Source organism: Desmodus rotundus, chromosome 10 (assembly GCF_022682495.2).
Source record: "Desmodus rotundus isolate HL8 chromosome 10, HLdesRot8A.1, whole genome shotgun sequence".
NCBI lineage: Eukaryota > Metazoa > Chordata > Mammalia > Chiroptera > Phyllostomidae > Desmodus > Desmodus rotundus.
In genome coordinates this window covers 31,963,422-31,986,610 of record NC_071396.1, presented here as the reverse complement: position 1 = coordinate 31,986,610, position 23,189 = coordinate 31,963,422, and the positions used below count along the sequence as shown (strand labels likewise).

Genomic DNA, 23,189 nt, shown 5'->3' with positions numbered 1-23,189 from the left:
CACTGCATTCTTATAATTAATTTTCTGTTGTTTCATGCTGGAAATTGGGCATTTTCAAACATTTTTAGTTGGACAAATTCGTGGAGTTAAAAACATAATTAAGTTTTATAAGCTGACAGAGCCCTGTTTCACTTGAGTTGATTCACATTTTCCTGTGATGAAAGATTGGCTTCTGCTCCAATGGGCACAGCTTCTTTGCAACAGATTACTGATGAGCCATGTTTCCATTCGCATCCTCCTTGGGAAGCCACAGAGAGCTGCCACCTTGCTACAAAGCCTCACAGCTGCTATGTAAATGCTGTATGCTAGGGGCACACTGTCTACTATGAAGAAGTAGCACAGGAAATATTTTACATAAAAATCTCATTTGAAGTTTTGAACCAAGGGCAAAAACTCCATGGCTTTGGTAATATGAGAATAACAAGCTATATTAGTCGGGGCTCTCTAGAGAAACCAATAGGTTGGATGGATGGATGGATGGATGGATGGATAGACGGATAAACAGATTTATTTTAAGGAGTTGGCTCATGTGATTATGGAGGCTGTCAAGTCCAAAATCTTCCGAGTGAAATGACAGACTGGTGCATGAATTCTGAGGGTTGTGCGTGGCACAATTCCCTCTTGCTCGGCAGAGGTTAGTCTTTGTACTATTCAGCCCTTCAGCTGATTGGATGAGGCCCATCCATACTATGGAGAGCAATCTGCTTTACTCAAAGTTCAGTGATTTAAATGTTAATCTCATCCAAAAATACCCTCACAGAAACATTCAGAGTAATGCTTGACCACATATCTAGGCACTGTGGCCCCGCCAAGGGGGCACATTACATTAACTATCACACAGGCTAACATACACCCATTTTGGAAAATTCACTTGTTGGATGACAAGGTTGCTTACTAGGCTGAAGCTGTTGTGAGGGTATAGACATAGGTATGTTTACACCCTGCTTCTAGGGATCTCTCTCTGTCTCTTTTCCTGCCTCTTCCTCCCCCCTCTCCCTCTACTCTCTTGGAAGGCTTGCCCTGGGAACCCAGGCACAGTGTTGTGAGGAAGCCCAGGCCACAGAGAGAAGCCATGGGTGGGGATTCCAGACAATCGTCCTCAGCTGACACCAACATCAGCCACTAGACATGTGAGTGAAACTGCCCTCAGGAGCTCTTGTCCCCAACCTTCAGTCTCCCAGCTGTGTCCAGGTGAGGTGGAGCAAAAAGTGCCCTGTCTTAGTTTCTGACCCATAGAAACCATCAGAAGTTAACAAATAAAGATTAATGCCACTCAATTTGGGGATAATTTGTTCCATAGTAATTGATAAGTTGCGTGGTGAGATTATAGTTACCTTTATAAGAAAGTACGAAACTATTTTCTGAGGCGATCTCACCATTGTGCACCCTGACCAGCAGTGCATGAGGGTTCCAGATGCCTCATCCTTCCTAACACTTGATACCTATCACCATGTCTTTCAGATTTTAGCCTTTCATGTGGGTGTAGAGTTGTTTCTCACTGTGGTGTTGATTTGCATCTTCCTGATGACGCCACACCTACTTTTTATCAGAAATATTACTATCCGGCTTAGGAAACAACCTTATTTACGACCCCTGACATTGAGAGCTTATGCTGCCATTTCCAATTTGTTTTGAAAATAACCGTGACCAAAATGAATCTGTGTAGTTATAATTATCCACAGTGGGAATTATTATCAAGTCAGTTTGCAAATCCTGGAAGAGTGAGGAATAAAAGCCGTCTATTCGCAGGTGGGGGATCTCACTACACCATCACCTCTTACTAGCTGGTATTAACATTACCATTTACTGAGAACCACTATGTGGTAGGTATCTTACATGCAGACCACGTACCACATCACCACTACCAGGTACGTGTCATTATCCTCAACCTAGTCCCAGGGAAGAGGGAGTTTCAAGAGCTGAAGAAACTTGGCTGTGGCCACACAACTGAATTTGAACTCAATGTCATTTTATTTGATGTCAAACAGATTTTTGCTCACTTCTTTCTAATTTCATACCAGAATGCAAGAATACATTTTGCTCTAAAGTATACAGTAGAAAACATACCAGAATGGGAGTTAGAAGACTGGTTTTAACTCCTGACTCTGTCACTAATCAATAGTTTTTCCTTGGGCAAGTCCCTCTCTGGAGGACAGTTCCTCGTTATTAAAAAGAAAAAGCAGGGTGAGGATCTTATCCAGCTCAAATATTGATATGCAAGGCACTATTCTAAGCATTTTACATGTGTTAACTTATTTATAGCTCATAAAAGCCCTATCATGCAGGTGTTATTTTATATCCATTTAGCAGGTGAATAGACTGAGGCACAGAGACTAAATAATTTTCCCAGACTCACAAAACTAGTAAATGATGTAGCTATGATTTAAACCCAGGCAGTCTGACTCCAGAATCCATGATCTTACCCTACTAGGTTTAGATCTTACCACAACATTTATTGAAAGTCTAACTTTACCAACGACCTTATGACATCATTAGGAACAGTATTCTCTCTCGATTCCCACCCTCCCTCCTACTTTTTCAATGAAAAAGACAAACAAACAACTGAGGCTTAGAAAACTTATCATGTTCCAAGTCCCACAGCCAGTCAAAGGTGGAGCCAGGATGGGAAGCCCGGGCAGCTTGGCATCAAAATCTAGGGGCAGGCGTCCCCAGGTGTCACAGTCCTAGGGGGAGAGAGATCACAGCTTGCTCACCCCCAGAGAATTTTGCCAAAAGGCCCCCTGGAAACACCCACATTGACTTAACACAGTCACACCTCCCACTCCAAATTCCAACCTGGACGTGTTTTCCTCTCCTCTTACCAAACCAGATGGCTGGAAATCGGAAATTAGGGCTGTAGATGCCCCAGGGAACCTGCTCTCAGAAAAGATACTGTGGGAGCCTGGTGGGATCTTCCCAGTGGGTCCTCAACATCTGATATAAGCTGGTCTCCAACCCTCCAGGCCCAATGTTGAATTAATTACCTGGGACTCACATGTCCATCAAAAAGGGGAGCTTGGGCAGCCTGAATACTATGGTTCTGATGCTGTGGCTTCAAGAGTCTGGTTTCTCCTTGTACTTTTTCTAGCTAAGTAATTTTTTAATAGAAACTACACACATGATAACAAGTCAAATAATACAAAAAGCATAATTTATCTAGTGACTGTGATTTTTCATCTTTTCCTTGCCCTGTATCCATCCCCTGAGACAACCTCTTCCTTGTACATCCAGCTAAAGATATTCTTGCATATATAACCATAGAGGTGTATGTTTTTAACTATACAAATGGGGATGGGCTACACACACTGTTTTTATATGTTTCTTTTCATTTCTAATTAACAGTGTAGCTTGGAACCTATTCCTTGTCAATGCCTAAAGCACTCTCTTGGTTTTTAAAGGGGCTGCATGCATTTCTGTTGTTGGGCTGTGTCATAATTTATCTAACCAGTCCCCTACGGTGACTGATTAGGCTGTTTCCAACCGGAAGCTCTGACAGGCCAGCGTAATGAATCTGCGTGTGTTTTTGTTGCAGTGCTGTGTAGGCCCCTCTGAGATCTCTCATGTCACGGGTGTGGGGGAGGGAGGGCGCGAAGTTTATGGCTGGCCCCCCTTTTCCAGCCAGTGAGGCATAGATTACCGCTGCAGTTTACTCCATAGTCAGACGAGAATTTGTGTGGCTACGTGGAGAAAGAGCTCAGAAAAAGCATCCGGAGAGCAGCTGAAGTCTGGTAGCAGCAGCAACAGGAGCGCACCTAGAGCTTTCCCAAGTACGCCTGGGCAAAAATTCCCCTGTCATCTTTTCCACTGGACCCGTAGGCCCAGGGGCTGGACCCGTTCTGTGCCTCAGGCAGTCGGAGGCAGAGATTGTACGTTAGGGCAATGTGGACCAGCAGACAGAGAACGAACAGGAGGGGGTTCTGCAAGGTTACCGACCTGTGGGTGTTTCTCTTGTGAAAGACCTGGGCAACTTAAGTCAGCTCAGTTCTCATATGCTCTGCCCTGAGATCAAAGCTTTCAGCAGAGCTAGTGATTCCTCGTAGGAAAGCCAGCAGTTGCACGTCTGCCTCTGCCCCGCTTTGTCTGAAAATGCCTCCTTACTGGACTGCCAGCCCTGGCTGAGCCCCTGACAATGTCCCTCCCAAAAGAGATGCTGACACTGAGACTCCCCACAAATGCACTCTGCCAGGATGAACGAGAAACCTTTTTTATATTGTGGCCATTGTTCCAGCCCTCCTCCTAACAAAAATTGTTTGAAAGTAACAAATGTCAAGTCATTGATGGCCATCCTCCTGCACATTTTAGTGTGAAAATTCCCAAACACACAGAAAAGTTGAAAAAGTTATGCAGTGAACACTCAGCTATGTACCATTGAGATTCGACAATTAACATTTTCCTAGATTTCCTTTCCTTTTAATATATTCTTTCATCTCTCCAAGTCACTGATGTTTGAAGCGTTTTAAAAGCCTGGGTTAAATATTCGATTCATTTGCTTTTAAAACCTCAGAACAGGAAGTTTTCGCCTTCTTTAATGAACACAAAATAATTTAGTTCCATTCCAAATTAGGCTAATAGGGAGGGAAGACAGAAAGTTATGGAACTGTAAGGAGGGGGAATGTGACTGCAGGAAGGCAGAGAGCAAGAGAGAGATGAGGGGGACAAGGAGGGGTGTGAAGACAGGGAAGGAGTCTTGGGGTTTGCAAATGAAGCGGGGCATGTTTTGGACCTAGGCACCAGCTGCTATGCGGTTAAGGACACAGCTGGGACCCAGTCCAGCTCCCAGCCTATTGGCCTCCCCCTGTCACTGTCAACACAAGCACCTACAACCATCCCAGGACAATGGAGCTTGCTGGCCAGGGATGTCCAGCTCTACGAACATATGTAAAGATACCTACCAGCTTTGAACCGCTTCCCTGTGAGCACTACTGGCACACAAGACCCTGGAGGGTTATTTCACTTCTCTGGGCTGCTTGCTGTACTCTCATCATTAAGTGAGTACATGAATAATATGCACCTCATGGGGTGGTTGGGCAGGTGAGCTGGGATGAATGCAGATATGCAGTAGTGGGTGGGACGTATTAAATGCCAGCTATCTGCCTGGCATTGGGCTAAATGGTTTACATACTTTATCTCATCCCATCTCCACAACTTGGCCTTATGGAGGTGGACACTATTACTGGCCTCATTTTAGAAATGCGGAAACCGAAACTCAGAATGGGGAAGTTTTCTCCAGGTGGCCCAGCTGGCGGTGGTGGAACCAGGCTCTCTGCTGCAGAGCCCACATGCCGCCATGCCCTTGGCCCCGTGCCTGGCAGTGACCCTACCACAGACTGCATAGGCCTGCTGCAGAGGGTTCTTGCATGGTCAGAGTGAGACAACCCACATGTAAGTGCTAATACCCACCAGGTCTTTACGCATGTTTGTTGAATGACTGACCGAATGTTGATGAGCTCATCAAATAATTGTCATATTCCTTGGCAGCTTTCTCTAATCTTTAACTCTACTGGAGCATCCCTCTGATAGAAACTTTATGAAAAATCTCTAATCCCAAACTATACAAGTGTCATGTCTAACTAACAAACGACAAGGGAGTCATTTGTGTTCTGACCTTAGTTATTTTATAGCAGCACCGAACCTATTATATGTTTTTTCACCTGTGATCAAACAACAGGGCCGCAGACCATAAATGCCAGGTCTAGGGCAAGCCCTTCCTTCTCCTGCCTGCTCCAACCTGGCATTGGGTTTCTCCAGCATGCCAAGGGCAACCTAATACCCAGTCTACCCTGGAGCACAGAGCTGGCTGCCTCTGAACCCTCCTTGCCTTTGATGAGGCCTCTCCATGGACTGGTGGCAATGGCTTTGTATGATTGTTTCCCACTTTTGGGATAGACTTCCCTTTCAAAACTTGTATAAAAAAATAACTATGAATTTATCCCTAACTGCAATGAAGAAGATACACAGAACAGAGTGAGGTTATATATGGAAAAGGACTTTGAAATTTTCTTGAAAATTGAGGTACAAATGCAAGATTTTAAAAATCAGTTCAACTGCCAAAAAGCCCAACAATGCAAGTGTCCATGATGGGTGAAAGGTTAACCAAACGTGGTCTATACACACACTGGGATATTATCCAGCCTACAAAAGGAAGGGAATTCTGAAACATGCTGCCACATAGAGGAAGCTTGACGACATCATGCTGAGTGAAAGAAGCCAAGAACAAGGACAAGTACTATATGGTTCCACTTCTGGGAGTTACCCCGAGAGGTCAAGTTCAGTCCATTGGGGAGTTATCATGATTAAGGGACGGAGTCTCAGCGCTGAAAGGTGATCTGAGACGGATGGTGGTAATGGCTGCACCCAACTGTACATTTCAAACTGGTTAGAGCGGTAAGTGTTGTGTTCTGTGAATTTTACCACAGTTGAAGATAATTAATTAAAAATCTGCTATTTGCTTTATGATGGTGGTTTTGTCTCATTTTCACTTCAGCCAGTTAAGAGGACACTATTTTTCACTTTTAATAAGATTCACTCCTAATATTTGTCACTTGAGCCTCCTTCATCTGTAGAATGGGGATAAAATACCACTTGGGGATTGTCGAGAGGAGGAGAGGAGATGATATCTATGAGCTTCTGCCTCAAACTCTTTCCTCCTCTCATCCTTTTTTTACTCTCTGTGAAATGAGAATTTCTTTATCTTCTGTCTTTTTCCTTGTTTTCTTTTCTTTCCCTCCTTTTTTGTTCTTTCGCTTTCCTCTCACGGAAGGACACACTGCCAAGGCCACAACAAACAGTGCTCTGTCCCCCTCCCTCAGTGACAAGGCATAACCTCTAGATCTTACTGGGCCACCCTTCCTGATTTCTGGCCTCAGGCTGGCAATTGACAATTGGTAATCTGTCAGTTATTGTACTGGAACCTCAATCTATATGTCTAGTTTAATAAAATTTCCAATTTCCCATCATGCAGCTTAGCTGCATTCCAGCAGATGTGTGGGTTTCCTTTCATTACAGAATTTTGCAAAATCCCCTGGAACCAGCTGGGAGAACTCTGCTCATTGAACTTGGTCCTTTTCACACTCTGGTTAAAACAGACCTTACTGACACCTCTGTCTCCAAGCCTGTGTTTTCACATGGGATGGAACGACCTTCTCTGCCCTTTCACTAACATTCAACATCAAACTAGTTCCACCTGTGAATTGCAGAAACAAAAACAGATCCTTTGTCCAGTAGTTTCTTCCTTCTCTTCTTGAAGCCTATCCCTGCTTTGTACTCTGTATCGAATAGTGGCTGTACCTTCTGGAACAGTCCTGAACTGTCTTATGTTATGCAATGTAGATAATGTCCTGTCTCATTATCGGAAGTTGCTGGCAGAGCGAAAAGAACCAAAAAACAAAAGCTGCATTTCAGGAACTTCATTTAGTGAAATACGCTTCCTTTGGTAGTTTGCCAGCTAATTTCTTTAGCCACAATGAAAGTAAATGACTATGGGCATGGCGCGCGCGTGTGTAAAGTCAGTGAAGGGAATCAATGTACTAAATAAGGTGCCGGTTTCAAGTGATGTTGTCATTCATTCATGAAACAGTAGAAAAGAGATAAACTCACTTGTGAACACAACTTACCACCATAACAACTTCGATCTCTGTTTCTCACACAGAGGAGAATAAAGAAAAATAAAAGTGTATTTGATGACAAAGGAATTGCTGCAGATGACAGATGCCTAACATATAGGAAAACAAACCTAGTGTGTAACAAATGCATAATTCCTTTAGTACAATTTTTATTTTTTGTAATAATTAAAACTTTCAGATTGTCTATATATAGTTTCCTTACTTGCTACTGAGGCCTTTAAGTCAATTTAACCATTAAGATTACAGGTGGATACCTAGGAATTAAAAGGGAATTTTGCATTTTTCTATATAGAGTTTCACTAAAGAATGTCATTGATTATCTTGTTTTTCCCCATTGCTAAGTAACAAACTATGATATAAAATATAAGTGATATCCTTTAAAATATACAACTCAAAATTAAAGCAGTACCCAGAGTCAATTGATTTTAACTTCTACTCGCAGGGTATTTGAGCACCAAATTACGTTACTCTCTATTCAAGTATTTTTGAATACCCATTATGTGTCAAAATTGAGCTAAACACTATGGGAGAATACAGAGAAATATAAAATAGTCCCTTCCCTTGAAGAGCTTTTCATGTTCAGGAAGATGAGACACCCATGGAATCACTGGAAAACAACTCAAGACATGTCTATGAAAAATAAGATTAGATACACACTGTGCACTATTAAAATGCCAACCAAATCCATGTACATGTTTAAAAATTCAAGATGGTGCAAAAGAGTACAGTGAAAAGTAATCCTGCCTTCTACCCCTCATCCAGAAATCTCTTTTCTGAATTCCTAGGGTAGCCTTCCAGCCACAGCATAAACACATGTAATCACATATAAGCTTATGAATAGTCATGCACATCTACTTATACACACTCAACCCACATTCCCACATTTTAAAAGAAGATCCATCTATAACTAGTCACTGTTTAGCAGTCTTAGGAAATGATCCCATGGTAGGGCCTCAATAAATATTTGAATAACTAAATGAATGAACCAGTCCCCTTTGGTGAGATATTTCAATTTCTTGCTATTTTAAATAATGCTGGATGAAACATTTTGGTCATTCAACCCTTCCTTAGGTAGATTCTCAGAGAAGGAATTACTAAGTCAAGGCTTTTAGGTTTTGCCAAATTGCTTCCCAACAGGCTACTTACTTCTGTCAGCACTGCCATATGGGTAGTTTCATTTTTTTTCTGCCTTTGCTAATTTGTTTGGTGGGAAAATGCAATCTCAATTGTTGCTTCAGCCCTGGCTGGTGTGGCTCAGTGGATTGAGTGCTGCCCTGTGAACCAAAGAGTTGCTGGTTCAATTCCCAGTCAGGGCATATGCCTGGGTTACAGGCCAGGTCCCCAGTTGGGGGTGTGTGCAAGAGGCAACCACATAGTGATGTTTCTCTTCTTCTCTTTCTCCCTCCCTTCACCTCTCTCTAAATGAATAAATAAAATATTTTTAAAAAATCAATTGCTGCTTCAGTTTGCACTTCTTTGAATTACATTGCACTTTTCTCTCAAATGTCTGCCGCTTACTCATAGGACCTGTTTTTGAGAATTGTTTGGTAGAATCCTTGGCACATTTATCTATTGGGGTTTTCTTACTCAATGTTATGACCTCTTTAAATATTAAGACTATTAATTCTATTTCATATTATTAAGAAATAGTTCCCTTCATCTCGTTTTTGCCTTTTGAGTTTGGATTTCATTAGCTTATTTTTGACCTAGAAGACGTATATTTTTTATCTGCGGTTTTCTCCATTGAGTCATCCATAATTCATTTCATTGCCTTTGAGGCTGCAATAACCTACTTAGTGCATCTTTTCAAAAACTGTGTAGATGCAGAAGAGAAGTCCACCTTACACTTATAGCCTGTTAACGGGGACATGTCCTAAGTGTTTACTTGTAGAGGCAGGCTGAGAATTCATCCCATCTTTGGATCTGAGGTATGTGGGTTTACGAAAACTTCACAGATTTCCTTCTTGGAAGCACTTTGTCTTACTGGCAAACTTCCAAGTGGGAAGCAAATTATCTGAAGTTGTCAAATGTCATTTTCCTTCTCCTCCTCTGGTTCCCTACCACTCAGAGTGGACAATTGATAAAGACTTGGTATTGGGCCTCTCAGTTTATCTCAAGTCCTTTATTCACACAACTCATTAAGAATGAGTCTGATCCTATCAGTCAGACTTCTTCACAATAATAGGATCAATAGGATACCTTCTCTCTTTCTCTCTCTCTCTGAATTCCTTCTTTTCTTGGAAACTTCCATTTTTGTTCTTAAGAGCTTCCACTGACTTGATGAAGCATTATTGAGAATAATCATTATTGAAAGTCAGCTGATTGTAAATGTTTATCACACCTAAAAATACCTTCACAGCAACATCTAGACTAGTGTTTGACCAAACAAATGGCCACTGTAATTTAGCCAAGATGACACATGAAATGAACCTTCACATTGATCTTCTCATGGGATTGAGTTTCTTTCCTGTATCACATATCCAGGGAGGCACCTGGTCGTCTCTTTATTTAGAGGCCCCTCCCAGCCCATGCTTCCATGACCTGCGAGCATGTCTGTGGGTATGCAGTCTACTAAGTGTTATGAAATATAGGTTAGGATTTTCATAGTTTTTGTTTCTGAGCACAATCATTGCCAGCATATTTTAACGGCTGGTTTACCGGCTCCACAAATCAACTGCTCCAAAAGTTGGATTGCAATGAATTCTATTCTAGGAATTAGGAATACATTCTGTGTAGCTTTGACAATATGGTTACTGGGGAGTTTCATATCTAATAGGGCACATGATAAGGGGAGCTGCTGAGTGTACAGTTCAACACCCACTGTGTGGCTATGATATGGAGGCCGGGGCTAAAACATCTGTGCTGTGCCGTACTAGTCTTGGGGGAACGAGGCAGGCCTGGGAAAGGGAGGCTGGAGGTGCTAGTTGGCCAGAGTGCCACTAAGTCAGAGGAAGAATATGCAGCCAGATGTGAGAACCTGCAATGGTGATGGTTGCTCACATACTGGGAAGAAGAGAGGAGGGAGGTATGTGGTCCTGGCAAAGGGGATGGAACCACGTGGGGAGCTGCTGCTGAGCTGGTAATGAAGCACAGCTCATGTGCAAGGACTGCAGCTGATGAGAACAAAGTACTTGCCACCAAGAGCATTGAGGGTAGAGTAGGGGATGGTTTTGCTTCCAGGTGCTTGTCTGAACAGAAAAAGTAAAACCAGACCTGTTTCTGTCTCAGCCTATTGAATTGGACAAGCCAGACTTGGCCTCCTGGAGAACCACAGTCTTGGGATCAAGAACAGTCACAATCCCCCTTCCTAAGAAAGGAAGAATCTGAGGTCCAGAGAAGGTAGATCTCTAACACAATGTCAGTTTGTTAAGATAAAGGTAGTCACATGTGTTATGGGTGGGATCGTGTCCCTCCCTAAATTCATATATTGAAATCCTAACCTCAGTACCTCAGAATGTAACCTTATTTGGCAACAGGGGTGCCGCATATGTAATTAGTTAATGCAAGGTTATATTGGAGTAGGGTGGGCCTCTTACCCAGTATGATTAGTGTCCATATAAAATGAGGAAGCTTGGACACAGACACTGCACACCAGGAGAACACCATTTAAAGATGATGGCAGAGAGCAGGGTGATGCTTCTATAAACCAGGAAACACCAAAGATTGCCAGCAACCACCAGAAATTAGGAGAAAAGCATGGGACAGATTCTTCCTCAGAATCCTTACAAGGAACCAACCCTGCCAAAATCTTGATCTCAAACTTCTAACCTGCAGAATTGTGAGAGAATAAATTTTTGTTGTTAAGTCCCCTGGTACATGGTACCTGGTTACAGCAGCCCTGGGGAACCAACACAACGTGGAAACATATATTACTTTTCTTTTTTTGTTTTGTTTTTAATGAAGAAAGAGGTCTTAAGAATTGAGTTAACTTCTCATTTTAAGTAAGAACTTTTTTTTTTTTTTGCTTAGCAACTATGTAAACAGAAGTTCTTGTAATTCAACAAAAATGATGGCGTGAAAACTCAGGCACTAAACATATAAAGAAACCAGCGGGTTTCTCAGTGAGATCATTTCGAGGCTCCCCTTACTTTCTATTTATCTGTTCACCAAGAGAAGGTGTTTACAACACCCACAGAAACTTTGAGGATCACTGACTCAGAATCACAGTCTAGGCTTGGTCAGGAGTTTTGGAGACCTCCTCTGTAGGGGAAGCAGTAATTCAACATTCAGGTTTCTCGACATTTCACCCTCTGATGAAACTACAATAAGCTGGAGAGGCTCATTTTAATTACTTAAAAAAACAACAACAACACAGGAATTTGTTCTAACAGTTTGAAAGAATTTTTGTCTTGCCATGTGTTCAGCAGTAGAAGTTGCCCAAGAAGACTCTTTCCCTAGATCTCTAGGTAGACAGACATTTCAAAATGTCTTGTCACTCCACAGAATAATACCAAAGACAGCTAAGTGAAAGGAAGGATTTCTTGGTGAAACCTAATGATGGAAAAGTTGAATTATCAAAGTAAAGATCGAAGTCCTGTTATGGACTTTTTTTTTTTGCTTTTGAACTAGCAAATGGTCAATCATAAGTATTCAGCCACAAGTATATAAGTGGTTAAACCAAAGGTAATTTGAAGCATTCAAGACTACTTTGGATACAAAACAAAACCAGCAAAGGGAAAAGGCATGCGGGGTGAAATCTGGAGAAACTAGGCACAGGTCCGCAGGTGTCTTCTCCCAGCAGAGGCACACAGAACATATTTCGTTCCCCAACAGTGACTTGTGACAACATGTGTAAGATGTTGTCTACCATGACAGCTCATTACAGACTCCATACCCAGGGCTTTTACTGGAGGCCAGTCACATAGGCCCCCCTGTGCCTACCACACACCGAAATTCCAGACTCCCAGAAGGACGGCATGCACTACATTTTTGTCCAGACAGTGCGGGCACAGTGCGTCACTCTTAGCACTTCTGGGAATGGTAGGAACCCTCCTCCTGAAATCCAGGCTCCCAGATGTTCAGATGCCAAGGCTTGCTGTGCTGTTTTCTGAACATGCCCTCAAGCATTTATACACAGAATTTGAAGAAAATTTACCAAACCTGTAGGAATCCATTGTTTTTCTTTTCTGCACCCATTTGCTGTGCTAAGAATTCTGTGTTAGACCAATGTGAGTCCTTGTGACTACTGTTAAGACTGCTAGATCTGCTGGGTATGTACTTCAGAGTGCAAAGGGGCTGGTGCTCAATATTCCCAAATTCCCCTCCGAGGGATTATGTCAAAGATAGAAATTACTTGTAACCTGGTTTGGTTTGGTGTTGACTCAACCTTCTTATGCTGACATGGCTCCATTTCTCTCAAGTCTGAACATCAGAAACATCACTTTCTATCCTTCCTCTTCTCTACCTTTCCTCCAATAATAATAGCTCTTTCATAGCACTTAAGACATATCAAGCCCTGGCTGGTGTGGCTCAGTGTATTGAGCACCGGCCTGTGAACCAAAGGGTTGCTGGTTTGATACCCAATCAGGGCACGTGCCCAGGTTGCTGGCCAGGTCCCCAGTATGGGGTGCATGAGAGGCAACCACACATTGATGTTTCTCTTCCTCCCTTCCCCTCTCTAAAAATAAATAAATAAAATCTTTAGAAAAAAAGGACATATCAAGAGCCATTCTAAGGATTTTTATGTATTTACCCATGAATGCTCATAGTAACCCACTGAGGTAGCTGTAGTGACCTTCCTTTTAAACCAGAGGAGACACAGGCACAGGAGGTTAGGCAGCTTCTCCAGGTCATGTAGCTAGTAAGTCACAGAGCCTCAATTCAGAATCCTGCAGTCTGGCTCCAGCCCCATGCTCTCAACTCCTCTATGACCCTGCCTCTCAGGGAACATACCCTGAGCTGTACACAGCCACACCACCACGGCCCAACACTGGGCTAAAAGCAGCCCCTACCAGACCCCTTGAACAACAGGAGCACCAGAGATTCACAGCCAATCATCTGCTAACTAGAACTTCTGTACTGATGGGCATTTCCCAACCTCCTAAACAACCGTAATTAACGTTCTCAGTGATGACCAAGTGACCCACAAAATCCGGAAATGCTTCATGAACTCTTAAAAAGCAGTTACACCATGGCACAACACTATGAACGTACTTATTGTCATTGAACTGTGCATTTAAAAGTGAGTAAGGTGGTAAACTTTGTTATGTGTATTTTGTCACAATTTTTTAAAAGCAGGCACAATTTCACGCAAAGCATTTCTGGCATGTACGTGTTTTAGTGTGTCACAGATGTACCCTCCTTATCACTTAAGTAACCTTGAGGGGAGGAGTTCTACTCTCATTTTCTTGACGCTTCATGCTGATCCTGGAAAAAGAATCCATCTTTAGAGTCCGGTTACCACTTGAAGTGTGTGATCGTGAAGGTCAGGTCACCCTTTGTATATTTCCACTTTATAGACAGCCCCAGTGCTCACAAAACAGCGCCATTAACGTTCAATTGCCCACTCACGTGGGGAGCCAATTTCTCCTTGCTCTGAGCCTCTGGAGTGACCCTAGGTTCTTCCCAGCCACGGAAGCGTTTTCTCCTTGAAGAGCCAGAAGGGCCCACTTCCATTGTCAGCCCTGCTGTGGATCTCTCCAGCTGGTACGTGTGCCCTTCTGACTCTCATAAAATAGCAAGCTTCTCCTAAAGCCTTTTTTCTCATGCCCAAGGCTGCTGATTCACAGTACCACAGTTTCAGTCCTTCAGGGAAGCCGCTCAACTCCCCACCCCCTCCGACTTCTTCTATCCTCTTTCCTCCTAAGGTATTTAAAACCCTCTGCTCTCAGCAGCCAACACCAAACAGGCCTTTTTGTCTCCAGGGTTCTCTTCTGCTCCCTCTTTGGAGGTAACTTCAGCTGTAGGTCATGCTCATGAATGCCGTACTCGTGGTCGGTGTCTGTACTGTGTACAACTAAATACCTGAACACACAGAACATGAGAGTTCCTCAGTGGTGGTATAATGAGACTGAGAAGAAAGAAGGGTTAAGGGGCTCCTCTAAGTAGCTTTCTTTCCTAAGCTTTATTTTACATAATTGTGGGGCAGAAAGTTAACTGTGCTAAAGTCAATCCCTTTCCCCCTATCGTGAATTTAAATACACAGACTGAACGGAAGACTTCTGGCGAAGAACGGGTTAACACGCAGCCCTGTAGCATTTCAGGACCCCAGTAAAACCTTGCCTGCTGAGTTAAATTCTTACCCAGCCTTCCAGCTTTTTCTTCTAACCTTCGGGCTTGCCCTTGCCTCTTGTGTCTTCTCCCTGAGCAACAATCTTCCCTGTGGCACTGCCCTTATTTCCTGGACTTGACTTATCTTCCCACTTCTGAGCACACTGGAAAATATCAGCTCCTAGAATTCTGCCTTTCTCCTTTTCCCCCATAGTTTCATACCATGCCCGCAGGAGGAGCTAGCTAATGAAACTGATTTTACCCTTAAGTATGTTCAGGTCACACATAATACATTCTGACCTCCAAGTTGAGGCTGCAGGAGCTTGAAACCCATTTCCCTACTTGATCAGATTAATTTTTAAATGCTATGCACTGCATTCAGTATGAAGTGTCTCCCATAGCTTTTGAGCAAAGCTGATTAACTGTTATATAGTTTGCTGATTCTATCTACTTGTCTGAGGCTAGCTTTAAATTGCTGCTGCTTCTTTTTATTCTCCTTCGAATAGCTGCTATATAAACATATAACTCTAAAAGTATCACTTTCAAGAGCATGGTGTTGGAGGACTGGTAACCAACTGTCCTGCTACTCTCTACAGAGCATCTACCTACCCCTGCTTATCCAGCTCCCCACAGCTCAGGGCAAATCCTCTTCTCCAAGAATCTCTTCCAGGCAACTCCCACCCACTCTGATCTTTTCCATTCCTGGACTTCACAGAGTCACTATGATTTAGCCTCGAATCAGATACTTGATTGTATTCTGCTTTGTATCAGCCACCTTCATTTCATAAATGCCAATCCTGCCACCTGAGTAGAGATGACAGATCCTGAAGGACAAGGTTGTTAGCACCTATTTGTCTCAGGGCTCCTGCACAGCAGGGGGCTGCCTTGGTGGCCAGGAAAGGAAAGCAGCAAGGGCTGAGGGGCCCTGGGACGTCAAGGTGAAAGGACAGAACACCTGCCCTCAAAGTGCCCAAAGTCTAGTTGGGAGGATAAGCACGAGAACCTAATCTTCAGCTGTAAGCTGCATGAACCTGCTCTGGTTGGAACTCAGAAAAGGGAAGTCTCAAGGGCCATATTCCAAAAAGATAAGAACTCGGAGGCTTGGGGAGTTCGTGGAACCATCTCCTGAGAACATCGTTCTGTAATGATTCAGTCACAGCTCTTCTCAGTTCTCTGCTCGAGATTCAATTGATGGGAGGCAGGGATGGGTGGGGTGGGGGGGTGTGGTGGGCTGAAAAATGGAGACAATGTACTTGAACAACAATAAAAAAAAGAGATTCAACTGAGAGGGAGTTCCACTCCCACTAGGGCAGAGTAAGTAAGTGCCTGACAGACTGGCCCCACCACAGAGACCAACTGCAAATGATACACAAAATGCAAAACACATCTACCCAATGTCTCTGAAGAGTGAACAAAAGCAAACAAATTTTGAAAGGAAGTCAAAATTTGGAGAGAGAAAAAAAATTCAAGGTGAGTTTCCTTTTGTGGCGGGAGGGGGGGGTTGGTTAGCCTGAGACATCGTATGGCTTGGGGTGGCTTTAAGTCTAATAGACCGCCTACCATCTTTTTGGTCTAAGCAACCAGGAGACATATGGCCATCAGGAAATGAAAGTGGAACCTCAGAGCAGAGAGAACCCGAGACGGTGGGAGTCAAGAGTTTTGAGTGTAGGGAAGGTTCAGAACCTGTCTGGGATCAGACATCAGGCTATGGCCAAGTGCAGGTTGGATCCCAAAGCTGATGATGCCAAGGCCCTTGGGCTTTGCTTGTGACTGTGCTGCCTCTACCTGTTCTCTTCCTAATGTTTACACCTAGTGAGGAGAAAAAACATGTCAAGGAGTCATTCCGCTGCACACTCAAGAGCTTGAGTAAAATACCAAGGAGTTCTCAGGATACAAATACTTCTGGCTGGCTGGTTAGGAGCAACTGCATAACACGCCAGCATTCCAGAAACTCTTATCAGAGTGCCAGGGCAAGATCTATTTTTGACCACCAACGTGCAGGGTGTGTCCTCCTTTTAAGGAGTTCTAACAAATAGAAACCTGTATTTATATTAAAAGTGCATTAAGTTGTGATGAGTTACTTTGGCTCAATCATGTTGAAGCTCATGCCATATCAAGTTAACCTAATCTAGTCCATGGAATTTTATTTACAGTTGGTGGGGATTTTGATGGTCTGTCGGGTAGTTTTAATACAGCAACTCTTTAACCAGCTGTTATTTGAACATCTCTAACTATGCAGTGGTAACAAAGTCTAAGTCAAAGTCTCTACCTCCAGTAAAGCCACGTGGAGTCTACTTAGGGACATGCGATCTGTAGAGCAACAGACAAATATTAACTATGATAAGAGCCAACTGAATACTGAATAGCATAGCCATTGAGTCATAGAAATTCCAAGGAGAGAAAGCAATCACTTCGAAAGAGAGAAAAGAACAGTTTGCATGCACTGGTTCTGTAGAAGGGGCATCTGCTTGAAGATGTGTGCAGGTCTGAGACCTATGAAAGGAGAGTAGTCAGTGTGAGAAAAACACGAGATGGATGGTGGTATTTTCAGAGGGGCAGGTGGCCTGATAACGTGGCTTTAGAAGGACTGGATCGGTCTGTTTGATACTGAAATGCCCTGATTGTGCGAACTTTGAGCCAACACATAAAACACGAGCACACTGTAAATTCATCTTAGTAGTGTGTTTCTTATAATAAAAGCTGGGATACCTTTGGAAGTACACTTGGGAAACTAGTTACATTAACTGCTTTCAGAGAGGGGTGCTGGGTGGATGTGGAAGGCTTTTCACTGTATACCCTTTAAATATTGAATGAAGTGTTAATTATTTAAATTTTTTTTAACCAAAGGATAAAATGCTTGTATGCTGAGAAAAACAGATGAAATAGGAACAAATGTTTTAAGAGCACTACCATGGTCACAAGATGCTCCATCACAAAATAGGCAAATAAGCAAATTCATGCAATTGTTACAGAAGCAGGCTTATCAAGCATAATTGACACATGCCAGGCTGCACATATTTAAAAGTTTTGACACGCATTTACATCTGTGAAACCACAGCCCAATAAAGATAACAGATGTATTCATTACTTTTGAAAGTTTCCTCATGCCCTTGGAAATCACTACCTCCTGCCTCTTCCTACCCTCTCTCCCATTCCCAGACAACCAAAGAATTTGTCCTTTTTCTATTAGTTTGCATCTTCTAGAATTTTATATAACTGGAATCATTTTGTCTGCCTTCTTTCACCAAAGCAAAATTACTTTTGAGATTGATAAATAGCTTCATGTATTAATAGCTATTCATTAAAAATTGTTGTGTAGTATCCCATTTTATAGATATATCACCGGATAAAAACCTACAAGCAGAGTCATATCCTAAGTATGTTTAACGATACAAGAAACTACCAAACTTTTCCAAAGTAGCCATACAATTTTGAATTTTCACCAACAAAGTATGAATGAGAGTTTTTAGTTGCCCCACACCCTCACCACCCAGCAGGTTTTTAAAAAATTCTCAACTTTCTATATGTATTTTGATTTCCCCTATGACTAATAATATTGAGCATCTTTTCATGTGCTTATTTGCCATCTGTACATCTTCCTTGGTGAACTAATTGTCTCTGAAACTTTTGCCCATTAAAAAAATTTGGGTTGTTTATTTATTATTACTGAATATTGAGAGTTCATTACATATTCTGGATACAAGTCCTGTGTCAGATGTGTGATTCGCAAATATTTTCTCCCAATCTGTGGCTTGTTTTTTCATTTTTTTTTAACAGTTTCAAAGAAGAGACTTTTTAATATTTATGAAGTCGAGATCTTAATTTTTTTCTTCTTCTATGGCTCATGTTCTCTTCCCTCTGGTACTCTTTCTAACTCCAGCTACCTTGCCTTCTCTGGATTCCCAGCTCCATCTCCTCAACTCAGGGAGATGGCTAGGCTTTGTCTGAATCACCCACCCCCAGAACTGAAGCTTGGAAACATAATCCAGGAAGGAAGCTAGGGCAACAGTAATGCTTGCCTCATTTGTTTCCTGTAACCAAGAATCACGGTCCTTTGTTACCTGCCCTCTAATGTCTTAAAAAAAACCCCTTGTTTCTTGTATTTGGTTTGTTTTTGCTTGTGTTACATGGCTAGGTAAATCTGGTTCCTGACACTACATCTTGGCTGGGAAGTACAAGTTCCCTTACACTTCCTTTTGAAATGTAATAAATTAGTTTCTGAGTAAAAGGGAAAGAGCATTTCCAATGAAAGGTGTGCTAATGGAAAATGGTCTGGCTTCAAGACGGAAGTCTGAGTTCAGATGCCGAGGTGAAACGTGAAAAAAGTTGCCCGCCTACCTTGAAGTGCTCAGATGGCTTGCAGGGGTCTGTGAACTTCCACAAATTGTATGAAGACTGTATTCATGGAATGTGCATTTTTCTGAGATGCTTAAGGATTGATTACATTAGGACTCAAAAGCTTGGATAATGTAAAAATGATTATTTACCACTCCTCTAAGAAAATCAAGTTTCAGATTATATAGGGTTTTTTTAAAAGATTTTATTTATCTATTTTTAGAGAGAGGAGAAGGGAGGGAGGGAGAAAGACATCTGTGCGCTGATCAGGAATAGAATTAGTGACCTTCTGCTTTTGTTGGGGTGACACCCAACCAACTGAACCACACGGGTCAGGGACAGATTATATAGGGATTTAAGTGAACATTTCTTTCTGAGTTTGTGACTTAAAAAAAAAAAAAGAAAGTCTATGTTTAGTGTAGTTTGGGAACAGAGGAAAATTAGTTGCATGCATACCATCTGCCATCTTCTCTTGGAACTGGCATGCAGACATACATACACAGCTGCCTCCTTTGTGTCCTTCCTGTTTCAATTAAATGTCACCTCCTCTGAGAGGCCTTCCCTGACCACTCAACTGTAATTAGGCTCCCATTATCCTAACACTTATTTTTTCCAGTATTTTCCGATTTGTGGATTTTTGCCATTAGAATGTAAGTTCCATGAGAACAGGTACCCCAGTCCATGCAGTATCCCCAGTTTGTAGAATAGTACCTGGTAAAAGGAAGAAGCTCCATAACTGTGCTTGGAGATCGTATTTTCAGTATCAGATGAGCTTCAATCCTGTGTGTGATGTACCCTGGGAAAAGGAAAGGTTGCCACCATGAAGGAGCAGGGTGTATACAGAAATAAGACAGTCTGTGTGTAAGTCATGCAGAGTATGAGCAGCAAGAGAAGCTGCAAAGAGCAGGGGCAGAGCTGCAGGAATCTGTAAAGGCCTGTATTTAAAAACCGTGTCTGTGACTTGAGTCAAGGTCACCCTGGGTTTTTCCTGAGCCTCTCTAATGAGCTGGGTCGATTCTCTAAGGGAGACACCCCTGCCAAAGGTGTACAAAAAGGACTGGAAACAGGAGAAAAGCAGGCCTGCTGGCATCTCTGCCCCTTCTTTAATTACTAGCAGAGGAGAGGAGGGCAGAAACCGGGAAAGAGTCCTGGGGAGCTGCAGGGAAGCATGGAGCACGGTGGGAAGCCCTGTTCTGCAGTGTTTGAGACCATGTCACATCGGGAACGGAAGCTATGCTCCCCTATTTCATAAACCAGAGTTCTTATCATCAACCAGGGACATTTCAGGTGGCAGTTATACTCCTGGAGGTACTGACTATTGTGGGACCTTTATTTTGAAAGAAAAAGAAGTTAAAGGTATTTATTGTGACAAATGCAGTGTGCTTTCAGTTCAGTTTGTTATTTAAGTTTAGTTTTTCTTTCATAAAAAGAAAGGTAATATGTTCACATACTTCAAAATTCAAATGTCACAAAGGGGTATAGAGTTAAAAGTACTCTTAAGACTTACTGCTATTCTCCATCTCCCTCTCAGGTCTCCTTGGAGATGACCAGTATAAACAGATCCTTGTATCCTTCCAGAAATATTCTCTTGGACACAATGAAATGGAACCAGAAGTGCTCAGAGCACATGCAGAGGCCTTTCCTCTAAGTGAGCCAAGGCTAAGGGCTCTGCCTTTCATTTTCACGGGTAAAGAAACGGCAGAAATAGGAGCCAGCGAGACTGGAGGAGACAGGGATCCCCCCTGGGTTCCTTGGCAGATCACCTAACACGAAAAGGAACTGTGTGGAGGTAGGATGTGATCTGCCAAGTGTCAGGTGCTTTTAATCCAGGGCAAAGCCTAGCCTAGCTTTACAGAGTGATGGCTGAAGACACAATGCATTTGGCAAAAGAAGTCATGGCTGTCATGTGTGATAGAGAATAAAGGTTCAATGTGGCAGATAAGGGCCTTCTCTGAAGAGGTCGCTGTGTGACATGTAAGCTTGGGAAAAGAAAGCTGTTTCATGTAAGCTGCCCAAGGTGTACATTTATGAAGGGGGCATCACTCCGCAGTTAAACTGTGGGCGTCCACAACTGAAGAAGAAACAAGAGAACTAGATGGTTCCCAGGTGACACGCTGGGAGATTGACAATAATAGGATGGGGCCTAGGGCTGGGAATTATGTTAGAAAGGATCTGACATTTCCCATTGCAGGGAGGCCCAATTCCGAAGGTGGAAAACTTCAATGAAGTAGGGGAGGAAGGAGATGGCAAATCAGGCAGCTACATACAACAAAAGACCCAAGTGAACCTATTTTGCAAGGGGATGGTCTTCAAAAAGAAACTGGGAGAGGCAGAAAGGAATGGGTTTGGAGCCTGACTACCTGGGCTCATACTATGCCTGGGTAATAACAGTCTTTCTTTTGGGTGTTGTGTGATCAACTGAGTTAGTCTACAAGGAAGGCTTAGAACAATGCCTGGCACATAGCTAACTCAATGCTTTTCAGCTACTACTACTTTTAATAAAGGCCTGTTCAGGCCTGTTTTGCTGGCACAGAAATATGTGGTGATAAGTCTGGAAAAGCAGAATCACAGATGGATTTCACGTAGTGGTAGTGAGGGGAAAAAAGGGGTGAAGAACACACCAGGAAGAATGGGAGAAAGGGTTCAGGGTGGAACGATTTCAGAGAAAGCAGCCTCCTTGGTAGTCTACCTGTTCAAAGGTGTAAGGGAATGACTCTTGGAAATTAAATGGAGAAAGTTTAAGTTCAGTTAAAGATGCATTCTTTTTGTGTGCAGAGTTAGAGCTCCAATTATATTGTTGAGGAATATATTGCTATGGCCAGGTAACACAGAAGGGACCTAAGAGCTCTAAGTCAGGAGAGTTGGGTTCTAGTCCTAACTCTGCCCTAAGCAGTGGAGGCCATATTGGGCCAAGTCAGTGAACAACTGTCATTTTTTTAAAAAGGCCAAACTAGTTCCTAGGCCTTACAAGTATTCAACATCCTTTGATTTTACCCCAGGAGCACTGTCTCAAGAGAACTTAAGAAGGTTCTCACCTAACTTCGAGACCCCTCCCCTCAAAAAAAAATCTGTTAAACTAGGAGAATCAGGGGTTCTTTTTCTTTTCTCCAGGTCCCTTCCAAAAAGGAGCAAGATTTCTAAAATACTGGCAGTGGGAGACAGCCAACTCTTTTTCTTTTTCCATTCAATTCAGGAAAATTTAGTTTTTCAGTTATTCCTGTGGGCGGCCCAGAGATGCTTCAGGGTCTAAGATGGAAGACAATGAAAAAATGGGGGATTTGCTTGAAGGAAACAAACTTTGTTTTGTTTGATTCTCTCCGAGAAGAATGGATAGACTGTGATAGCTCAGGTTCAAACTACCCATTTAACAAATACTGCCCTAGAGAGTGCAATCTGGCCCAAGCAGGGTTATGACATCCTGATTCATTAAGGACTCAGGATACTGGACATGCTAGTAAGCTGTCTCGTATAAATGGGCGACAGGAAGCTTGTATACCCTCAAATAAAAGCATTTCAAGTCAGATATTGTGCTAAGGGCATGCACTGGTTGTAAAACCGTTGGCTTTGACTCTGTAACCCTGAGGGATGCCTGGTTGTTTAGAACAAAAATTCTGATACGTATAGCTGAGAAGATATGGCCGCTTGCCTTAGGACTATGAACCTACGTCCTGTTTGCTCATCATCCTGTCAGTCATTTTCCTTAAAAAAAAAAAGCAAGAACCTGAATCCAGAATCCCGAGATTTTTCCAGAGGCGAAGCCCTTATCTCCAGGGCACTGTACTAGTGATTCCGGCCTGGACACCACGTCAGAAACCCACCTGAGACGGCCCTGAAGGGTCCGCACTGCGGGGCGCAAACTAACAGCTTCAAACCAAAGCTTTAATCGCTAGCCAATCGTTGGCTCGGGCCCATCCAGAAAACCGTAATCTCCCTGCGGGAAGTGAGTGACACTAAGGCAAGCCTATCGGCGCGAAGGAACTTGAAGGGGTGGGGTCATAGCTAACCAGTAGTATCGAAGTAGTT

The 23,189-nt window shown here is 42.8% G+C and overlaps 1 long non-coding RNA gene across 1 annotated transcript; it reads right to left on the bottom strand.

The window, feature by feature from the left end:
* Positions 1-1,967: 1,967 nt before the first annotated feature.
* On the bottom strand, positions 1,968-23,098 carry LOC123479882 (uncharacterized). The gene is made up of 3 exons (XR_006655681.2): positions 22,985-23,098; positions 19,878-19,962; positions 1,968-2,684 (listed from the first exon to the last, which is right to left on the bottom strand). It is a non-coding gene; the product is annotated as an uncharacterized lncRNA (long non-coding RNA).
* Positions 23,099-23,189: the final 91 nt, after the last annotated feature.